The following is a 10,705-nucleotide window of genomic DNA, read 5'->3' as shown; positions in this document are numbered from 1 at the left end:
AAACTGGGACCACGACCTGCTGACCTCCTTGTTCTCCTATGCCATCGCCTGGCCTCCTTTGCCATTTGAGTTTGTGACTCTATCTCAACCCGAACAACTAACCATTTGCTCTTCAGACCATCTCCCATTATCATCATATTATATTATACCATATCATATCAAACGGTCTCATCTGATTCCATTACTTCCTTCCTTAAAAATCTCCAGTGATTCTCCAAATCAACAGAAAAAAGTCTAAACAGCCAATGCAAACAGGGTTGATCTCAAACACCCCTCTCTATCTTATCCACAAGCCTCCAAACCTCAAACCCTCTACTCTGAGCATGCAGCCTTTCCTAATCCCAGCCTTTCCCATGGCTGCATACTCTTAACCCACACTGTCCCTCCCAGCTGCCCTCCACTGGCCAAACGCCCCTTGCTTTCCAGTTAAGAGGTTACCTCCTCTGCAACCACCTTGACTCCCCTAGGTAAAGCCATCGTCTCTCCTCAGGGGTCCCGCAGCAGCACTGGGTTCCTGCCTCAGCTTCAGCCCCTGCCATGTTTCTCTCTAATTATCTGTTTACATGGCTGCCTCCTCCACACCCACCCAGACTGAGATCTTTGAAAGCAGAAACCGTGACTGATTCATCTTTGTATATTCAGCGCTCGTCTGTATACCTTGGCAGATATCAGATACCCAATAAATTCTTGTTACGTGAATGAAGAGAGGAACAAACATACCGGGAACAAATTGGCGTGTGTTCAGGGAATGTCACACCTCAGCAATTGTAATGAAAGAAATCCTTTCCATTGAAGCATTTCTGTCTACATTAGCCACAGTTCCCAACTTTCCTTGTCTGGATCCTTGTGGAAACAGTCGTGCGTGATAGGTCCTAGGTGAGTTATTAAAGGGAACTGGGAGGAAGGTCCTATCCCTTGGGTGTTGATATACGTAGAATTACACGGTGCTACTTACTTTCTGACCTGTCTAGACCCTGGCAGCTGTACACACCAAACCCTTCAAAGTTGTGTTTCAGGCCCCAGCACCAACTTGTCCAGGCAAAGAGTAACTCCACAGCCGAGTCAGCCCAGAGAGATTCCTGGCATCGGTTATGACTTTCTCACTCAGCCCCAGACACACTTGGCCTACCTGTGCCTTGAGGACACCAAGCACCCTCCTGCCTCAGGGCCCTTGGTCTTTCTCTTCCCTCTGCCTGGAATCCTCTTCTTTGTATTTACATAGCTCCACCCCTTTACTCTATTCAGATGCAAGACTATATTCAACTTGACTAGAAAAGCCTTTCTTCACCAACAAGGTGAAACCATGAACGTGTCCCCTCTGCTTTGCCATTCCTCTTCTCTGCTTTAAGGAAGAACTGCAAAAACCAGGGCACTAGGGACCAGAGGGAGCCAGGGCTTGATGTCTCCAAGACCCTCTCCTCTCTCCTCTTCATCTTTCATAGTCGTTTGTTCATTTGGCTCCATCCTTTTCTTTTTTTCTTGAAGGAGCTGTGATGAGTCATATCCTTTAAGCTCATAAGTGAAAGGAGAAAAGATCTTCCCTACTCATTCCTGTGAGAATAATCTCGGGGAAATAAGCCGATGGGCCTAGTTCGGGTCACATGCCTATCCCTAAGCTGTGACCACAGAGAGGGGATGTGTCTTCTTATCGGTCAGGTCTGGGTCTGGCCCCAGGATTGGCTCTGGCGGCATCTTTGCAATTTGGTTCATCCCCCACCTGTCACTGTGACCAGAAGAAGAAACACTCATCTGCCCAGGCTTTGGGACACATGCAGGCTTGGAGCTAGGAATGGAGCAAGCTCCATCTGAACCATAAGAACAGGCGAGTAAAAAATCAAGGGGCAATTGCTCCCTGAGACTAGGCGATAAATGGACACTGGGCAGACAAGTGTCAGGCGTGCGATTATGGCTGCACAGTTCCCAAAGCACTTGCTCTCATCCTTTATTTACTCCGCTGAATCTTCACACCACTTCTCTGCGATCTCCCAGGCATTATTACCCACAAGGTGATGTTCAAAATACTTAACTAGCATTACATGGGCCCTGGCCAAGCAGAATGGACCTATCGTTTCGGGTCGTTGTAACAAGATACCATAGACTGGGTGACTTATCAACAACAGAAATGTATTTCTCATAGTTCTGGAGCCTGGCAGTCTGGGAGCAGGGTGCCAGCATGGTTGGGTTCTGGTGAGACCCCTCTTCTGGGCCGCAGACTGCTGACTTCTCATTGTGTTCTCCCGTGGCAGAAAGAGCTAGCTAGCTCTCTGGCCTCTTCCTAGAAGGGCATTCATCCTATTCATGATAGTTCTACTCTCATGACCTAATTACCTCCCAAAGCCACATCTCCAAATACCATCATAATGGGGGTTATAATTTCAACATGGGAATTTGGGGGGTGGGGGAGAGACAGGCATACAGTTCATAATGGGACTCTAGCTATGAACCAGTGGGATGAAACGGTAGCCTGATTGTCTTTATTTTACAAGTGAAGATACAGAAGCCAAGGGAGATGTTTAGGCTGTGTCCAGGCACATGGTGGGTTGGTGGCAAGACCCCTGGCACCACCTCTAGGCTTCTTTCCACTGTCCTAAACTATCTTCTCTGTCCTCAATCATCAGGGAGGCTAAGCGAGGCAGAATCGAGGGAACCAGACAAGAGTTGCTATTATGATCCTTGTCACTTGGAGGAAGAAGCCAGCTTGCTAGAGCACGCAAGGCGGGCTGCCTACTGGGTGCCACAAAACCCTGGAAAGCAGAGCCTGCCAGACGGCAGGGACAGGGAGCAGCCAATGGGATGAGAGTTTGCAACCAGGATGACAGATGCCAGGAGGGCTGCAGCTATTCTGGGATGCAAGCAGTGGCTGCTCCATCACCCCAGCCCTGCCAGTTTCCACATCCCCACGATAATAGGGAGACCCTCACTCTTTCTCCGGCTCCTTATTGATGTAGAGTCTGAGACCTGAGACTTCGGAGCCAAGCAGTCAAGCCAAAGGAGATTGGCCCCTTACAGAAAAGAAAATGATTAAATATCATCTCATATCATGATAAATGCTTAGTCATTGTCCTTATTAGAACTCTGCAGTCACCCAACTTACTCAGAACTCTTCTGGCCCAAATACCTCATTTTATTAGATGAAGAAAGCGAGACCCCAGAGGGAATAGGATCTGCCCCAAGATCCCACTGCAAAACTGGAGGAAAGTTGGGGACTGTCTGATTTGTCCATTCAAGACTCCTTCATCTGGGCTGCCTAAGGTCAGGGGGTCATCTGATTCTTGTTGTTGGGGTCATCATCCTGCCATTTCATGAGGTTGGTGGAGGAATGCCCCTCTCCCATTCATCTGGTAAGGGCCACGTCATAGCTGCAGGAATTAATTCCTGCTCTGGCCCCTCTTCTATGCCCTCATATGCTGTACTAAGGACCATGCATTGAAGGCTTGGGTCCCACTCTCTCTTCTGGACTCAGACCCTGAGCAACCCAACACATTCAACCCCCTTTCAGCTCTCTGGACCAAAGACATGTCCCAGGCAGAAACACCTTAGCCCTAGATGGCTCTCCAGGAAAGAGAGTAAAATAAAAGAATGAGTAAGGAAAAAACTCCTTTTCTGTTCTCAACAGGACCCAACCTTCTTTCCACTGGCCTGACCTTCTCAGCCTGGGTGGACAACAAAGAACATTTCACGCAGCTCCACCATGCCCTCGAAGTACACTTTGTGGTTGGGTCACAGGCTAGGGGTATACCAGATACACCAAAATTAGAATTAGGCTCTGCCATTGACTGAGTATAGGACTTGGGCAATTCACTTCACCTGCCTATTTTCTCATCTGTAAAATGAGGGTATGACAGAATCAACCTCAAAGGGCTGGCAAATTTCAATGACGTAAAGGATTTGTCTCTGTACCCGGGATAGAGTCAGCACTCAGTGGGTGGGACAATGGCAATGTCCCCACAACACGGAGTGAAGGGAGAATGTATCTGCAGCTGCTATTACCTTCCCCGCTCCTCTGAGCCCATCCCAAGCCCTGCCTCTGCCAGGAGGCCCTCTCTGATTACTCTCATCCCTCCATTAGTTTCTCCTCTCAGAACCTCCATTCCCCAGCCAGCTTCATACTAAATTAAATTCCATGTCTAATTAATTTGAGTTGATAGTAGTCTTGTTTCTTCATCTAAAATTCTAAATTTCTATCAGGCAAGACCAATGGGTTTTCTTTTCCCTCTGGCAGTGCAAAACCCAGGACCAGTCATTGTAGGCATGCTGGAAAAGGTAGCAATTGATTGGTTGCTTTCATGGGAATAGAGTAAAGCCATCTGCATCTATTTCATCTTTTACTCTTGTGATTTACTTTAACATCCCAGGTCACGTTCATGAGATCTTGGAACCAGATCTAGAAATCTGTCAACTAAGGGAGCCCCGGCATATCTTGTTTATTTTACCCAAAGGAAGGAAGATTGATGTCACATATGTAGAGCACCCAATAGCTTATGAAATGCTCTTAGCAATTCACTGAGCGAGGAAGCACCTTTTTTCATTTCTACAGAGGGATGACGAGGCTCAGAGAGGCTGGGAGACTAACACACGCTCACACAGCTTATAAGACATCCAGAGATTTGGGTCTAGTGCTGCTGGCCCTAGGTCTCATGCTTCAACCTAACCACCAACTGCCACATGGGGAAGCCACAGCAGCATCACACCTACCTGGCCACAGGTGGACTCAGCAATCCCTTCCCCTTAACCAAGCAGGAAACTCCAGTGGCTGTTGTGTTAGTTTTTGTTTCTCTAATGCCAACTCCACTGCAATATTTAAGGAAACCCAACACAGTTTGAAATGGCCATCCCTGTGACAGATCCCAGGGACACCGTTGCTGCCCTAGCTCTCCTAGTCTCTGTGTGCTCAGGCTTGGAACAGACCCGGGAGAGGGAAGGTGTGCCTGAGAAGGCAGATCCCCTCACGGCCACTCACCAAAATGACGAGCCTCCACTCCACTCTCCAGATTCTACGGGGATATTCTGTTTTGACCCTGCGTGGTAACCAAGAAAATTATTATCTCCATTTGACGGAGAGGGAAGATGGGTTCAGATGGGTTCAGAAACGCGTTGCCAATTTGGGCTCTGGAAGGAGAATGACCACATTCTTTTTCTGCTATTTACTAAATTTCTCTGCTCCATAATTTCCTTGTGTGTAAAAGATAGGGCTATCATAGTCATGTTTTGGACTATTTCATGGATTTCAGGGGATGGCATATACAAGCAGTGAACATAAAACAAGCACTTAATGGGTGGCAGTCATAAGCTCTTCCACCTACTAATTGTGTTACCTTCACAAATTACCTGATTTATCTGGGTCGCCATTGTTTTTAATCTGTAAGTTGTGATTCAAAAAAAAAAGAAAGAAAGAAAGAAAAAGGAAACAAAACAACTCCCTCAGAGAGCCAGAAAATTACAGAGCTACAGCTCTGAGCAGCGCGTCTTCAGCCTCAAGGGTGAAAACAGTGAGGAAAAGAAGTTGGCCTTGGTGGTCTCGCTGACATGGATGGAAGTAATCCACACCAGTCATGGCCGTTTTCTATGCCTGCAGCAAGAGATAGATGGTGCATCTTTATCGGTGTGGACAGGTAAGACAGAGCAACAGGGCACAGGTCACAAAAGTAGGCATGACCTCATTGCAGCTGCAGGGTATTTCCAGGCAAAACGTCGCTTGGCATGACTTATTGGGAATCAGCCTATAAGCGGGTTTCACTTCTCAGGGTCTGGGAAGAAAGCCCACAGCTTTGCCCAGTCCATGCCCTTCATCTTTTCTTCTATAGACACTGCTGCTTTTCCAGGAAATCCCAGTGCAGGATCCGGGCTCCCTCCCACCAGCCTCTTCCCAGAATTCTAAGGATGCCTGGGAGAAGGCGACAGCCCTGAATGAATGTGTCAAAGGGATGACTCAGAGCCATCCTGGTAATAGGAGTTGCTCTGTGGTCTGCGGTCTGGCTGTAGCATCCAGGGCCCACTAAGCACATCTGGACAGCATCAGAATCACAAATGGAGGAGACCTTGGCAGGACTCAGCCCCAGCAGGCACCCACAAAGGAAGGCGGATGTAGGGAACCAGGCAGGAAGGAGTGATACTCTTCAAAGTCAAAGAGTGTGTATTAACCATAGTTTTTTGTTGTTGTTGTCGTTGTTGTTTTTAATATTTCTCTACACTGCTAAAGAAGAGAGAGGGGTAGGATATCAAGACAGAGTCAAAAGGAATTTCTGAGTATCGTATGTGAGTAACAAACCCAACAGTGCCATCAAGTGCTACATCAGATCAGTCATAAACAACTGGATATTTGAATGGATCGTTATTGCAGCATGGTTTTTATAAGCCCACTACCTACACATCTTATTGCCCTCTCAAGTCACATTCATAGGACTCAGGAGAAATAATATTTTTCTTATTATTGGTTCATTAAAACCTATATTTTATAGAATGAAGCTAGTTATGTCACCTGAGAGATACAAGACTATATAAGCATCTAAAGAGTAAAACGAACCACGAAATGTTAACAATAGCTTATAGAAGCAGAAAAAGATTATCTAATCAAGTTGATAGCTGTGACTAAAAAAAATAGTCAATGGGCTTATGAAGAATACCACCTCACAGGGCAGCAGAGCGGGAGACAAAACAAACTCAATCTGCTACTGCATGCCGTTCTCATGGGGGGGTCTCACCACCACTGCCCTGTCAGCCTAGAACCCTGCTTTTACTTTCCCAACCATCTTTTAATCTCCCTTTTAAGCCTTTTGTATCTTTACAATGATTTAACATCTTTTTTCCCTGTGTCCCCCATCTCCTCAAGCAGGGACCTTGCTTGTTTTCTTAATTGTTGTGTTGTCAGTACTTAGTATGCTGTCTGGTGCATAGTAGGGGCTCAATAAATATTTGATGGCCAACCTTATGAGAAGGTATCTCTTTCTGAATCCCCTTAGGTAGACCAGCTGCTTCCATAGTCATTTTGTCTGAGGCTATAGATAGAAGGCAGTAGTCAGTCTTCAAATCCAGGCCCAGGTTCTACCTCTTACTAGCTACTAATTCTCAGGCGAACTACTAACCTCTACCCCTATACTCTGATTTATTTTTCTTCACAGCACTAATTATCACCGGCCATATATTTGTTTTTGTGTATGTTCATGGTCTGTCTTCGCCAACCAGCAAGTAAGCAGCAAGAGGACAGGGACTCTGTTTTGTTCACTGCTAAACAGAGAGACAGTTAACATGTGTAGCCATCAGCCACCATGGACCAGTCAGAATAGATACTGACCCCATAGTCATACAGTTGCACATTGTCTGTATATCAAACAGGGCTGTACCCCATTCCTAAGACAGGGCCTGAAATATATAGTAGGTGCTCAATATTAATATGTATTCCATCCATTTGTAAGAATTACACTTATAGAATTTCTTAATATATTTTGCATGGATTATTTCAAATCACTCATGTCTAAAATCTTCCTTTCCATAGACTTTTTTACTTTCTGTTTGTTTTGTTTTGTTTTTTTCTGTTTTTTTTTGTTTTTTTGCTCAATGAAACCTTCTTGTCTTTCAATGTTGTGTATTCAACAAGAACCAACTTAACCCTAAGGACATTCTCTCGTTCCTCAACGCACAGGAAGATATCTTCTCTCCACAGCTGGGACAAATGTGCTATTCTGTTCTCTTCCTGGTTTGTATTCTGTTTGTTCCTTTCTTTAATTCTTTGGACTACTTGGCATGTTTTCAACGTATAAAAATGAAGCATAGCGCTAAGATCTCAATAACGTTTCTTACGCTAAGATTCCTTTCAGCATTGTGGTTTTGCTTCCCATTTTTCATTTTCTGTATTTTGCTGATAAGAACCACTTTCTCAAAGTCTAGTCTAGCAAATGGTCATTTTTCAAAATACAAATATTGAAGAATGCCACTGAATAATTTTCAGTTCATGATTTATTTTTTAATCTATTAGGCAAATCCACTATCATTATTTTTAAGCATTTTCATCATCATCGTCTTCCTTATTAGCATCATTTGTGCATTCGTGCCCATTTTCCCTCAGACGGCTTTCACTACCAATTCACCAGATTCTACGAAATACTTTATTAAATTATTATAATGTATAAAGCAGAGTCATCTTTCCTATTTTTAAACTTTCCTGACAACTGGAGAGATTAGCTTTCCATTTTCCCTTGTATCCTTGATCTACTAAGGTTTTATAATTTTCCCTGAGCAAATTTCTTATGCGGTAGATTAAATTAATTCTCGTGTATTTTAAGGTTTTCCATCATTATGACAACTAATTTACCATGTATGTCAAGAAACCATAGTAATGAAAATGATTTTTCAATTCATTTGTATTCCCTTTCTCTTAGATTAATTTCCATGTATTTTCCCAGTAGAATATAACTCTTCACATTCATGACTGAATGGTCACAGTTTCAATAACTTGCAGGAGACTGTGAAGGGTCACGATATGTTATATCATTTTGCTGGGGCTCAAAATCGATTCACTGCAAAGATGCTTTGTAGGAGAATGTCACATTGCTAAGAGCAGCCGGCCACCCAGCATAAGGGTGATGCTGGATATTGTAACTTCTTCACCCTTCGCCAACCCTTTCCCTTGGAAAAATCACCATTTGCTCATTAAAGCCTTTGCAAAATCTTGCAAGAAGTAAGTTTGTTTCATTTTGTTTAACTCAATGTTTCTCAAACTTATTTGAGAGCAAACATTTTTCTCATGGCACACAGTGTACCGTGAGACACCAGTCTGGGAAACAATGGTTTCATATTTAACTCATAGAATGATTATAGAAGAGTAAAAAGTCACTTAAACAAATATTTGCCCCTGTTTAATCTAATTTTTACAGAAGACATTATATGCAATGATAATATTCTTGAGTTGGGGTGTTCCAAGATTTTTGAGACTCGCCTCGCACAAAAAATACGTGCAAATCATCTACAGATATATTTTCTTTTCTTCGTTTCCCATTTTTGTGAATTTTTTTCCATGCGGCATAACTATTTCAGCAATTTTATAGTCTATCCTTTATTTTACTTTATTTGTTCCTTTAGCAAACACATCTGCAACGTTCACTGTATACTATTCTAAGTGCTTTATTAATAATGACTCATATAACCTGAGTTAGGTACCATTATTATTATCCCAATTTTACAGGACGGAAACCTGTAATTTCAAACGGTGACAAGGAGTTCTTGCCTAGATCCTATTTTCTAGGAAATTGCCACAAATATTTTTCTTTAATCATCTAATTGGTTCTAATTGTGAATATAAACGTCACGTTATGTAAAAGAATAAAACCTTCATTCTTTTTATTTGTTTTTTAATATTTTCTTTAGTCAACATTAAATATTGAAATGTACTGATTGCTTTTCTTAGCCTCCGTTGAGCTAATTATGTTTTCTATAATTTTTCAGTTAGTATTAATAAGGTTTTATGCTAGTTTTGTTTTGCTGAGGCCAACAGTCCTTGTTTATACTGGATTATTCGTTTCAATTTCAATGTGTTATGTTTTCTGCATTAAGATTAAGATGTTATTTCTAAATTCTAAACTCATAAATGAATTAAACAACTATTCTTTAAGGTGGGGGAATGCAAATCATATTTACATCAAGCAATTCAATATATAAATATTGAAGAAGTGGTTCCCCTATGACTTTGTGCTACATATCATAGGACACAACAGATTCAAAATAAGCATAATATGAGAGAGGAGTGGGAAGGAAAGCCATATAGGGGAAAAAATCATGTTAGAAAAGACAATGATTTTGAGAACTTTATAAATGCTCAGAATCTATACAACTTAACACTCATTTTCTATTACTCCATTTTGGTTTCCCCAAAAGACCTGAAATATTTCTTAAATAGAAGAGGCCCCAGATCAACTGAGTGAACACACAACAAAGTTCCCTCTGTAAGGGCAAAGTCTGCGTCCATCTTACTGGTGGATACATGCCCACCAGCTAGCCAAGAGCCTGGCACAGAGTATGATAAATAATTATTAAAATAATTATTAAAAATTATGAGCCAGCTCTTTGACCAAACCAACTGATCAAGCTGCCTTTAACAATGCAGGGAAGCTAGAGAGTTGTTCAAGGGGTCATCAAGAAAAGAGATATTGCAAAGACTTCACGCTCATCTGAAGTCGGTCTGGGGTGGGAGGGAGGCAAAAGTTTGGGGAGATGGGAACAGGACAGCAAACAGTCTCCAGGGCCTGGAGAAAGAGAACAGGACCATAAGGCTTTCTGGCAGCTTCTACTCGCCTGGAGACAGATCTGAACGTGTCTATAGCTCCAGGTATCCCGCCTGGACCTGGCAGATGGCCTTTTACATCTCCAAAGCTCTCAGAGCTTGTGGGGTCAGGACATGGACAATTAAGAAATACAGAAAATGTGTAACCTCCTATAATTGTCCCTGACAAGCCCTGAGCCAATCCAGTCACCTGGTACTTAGTGAGCAAAATACATTGAGACTCAGGGAAACAGTTGTCATAAATGGACTGAGTAGATATATCCCATCAAGTGAGCAAACTTGCCCCATCCACTTCTCCTTTTTCTTTCCATACTTATTCATGCCTTCGTGGCATCCCCACCATGTTCTCCACCTTCCCCCCACCACCCGCTAAGTCCCTTTCTCTATTCCAAGCCCTCTTTACCTTCCCCTGTGGGTCTGATGCCCTTAAAC

This window comes from Pteropus medius, unplaced genomic scaffold, assembly GCF_902729225.1.
Source record: "Pteropus medius unplaced genomic scaffold, Ma_sr-lr_union100, whole genome shotgun sequence".
NCBI lineage: Eukaryota > Metazoa > Chordata > Mammalia > Chiroptera > Pteropodidae > Pteropus > Pteropus medius.
The sequence above is the reverse complement of the archived record's forward strand: the minus strand, read 5'-3'. Positions refer to the sequence as shown.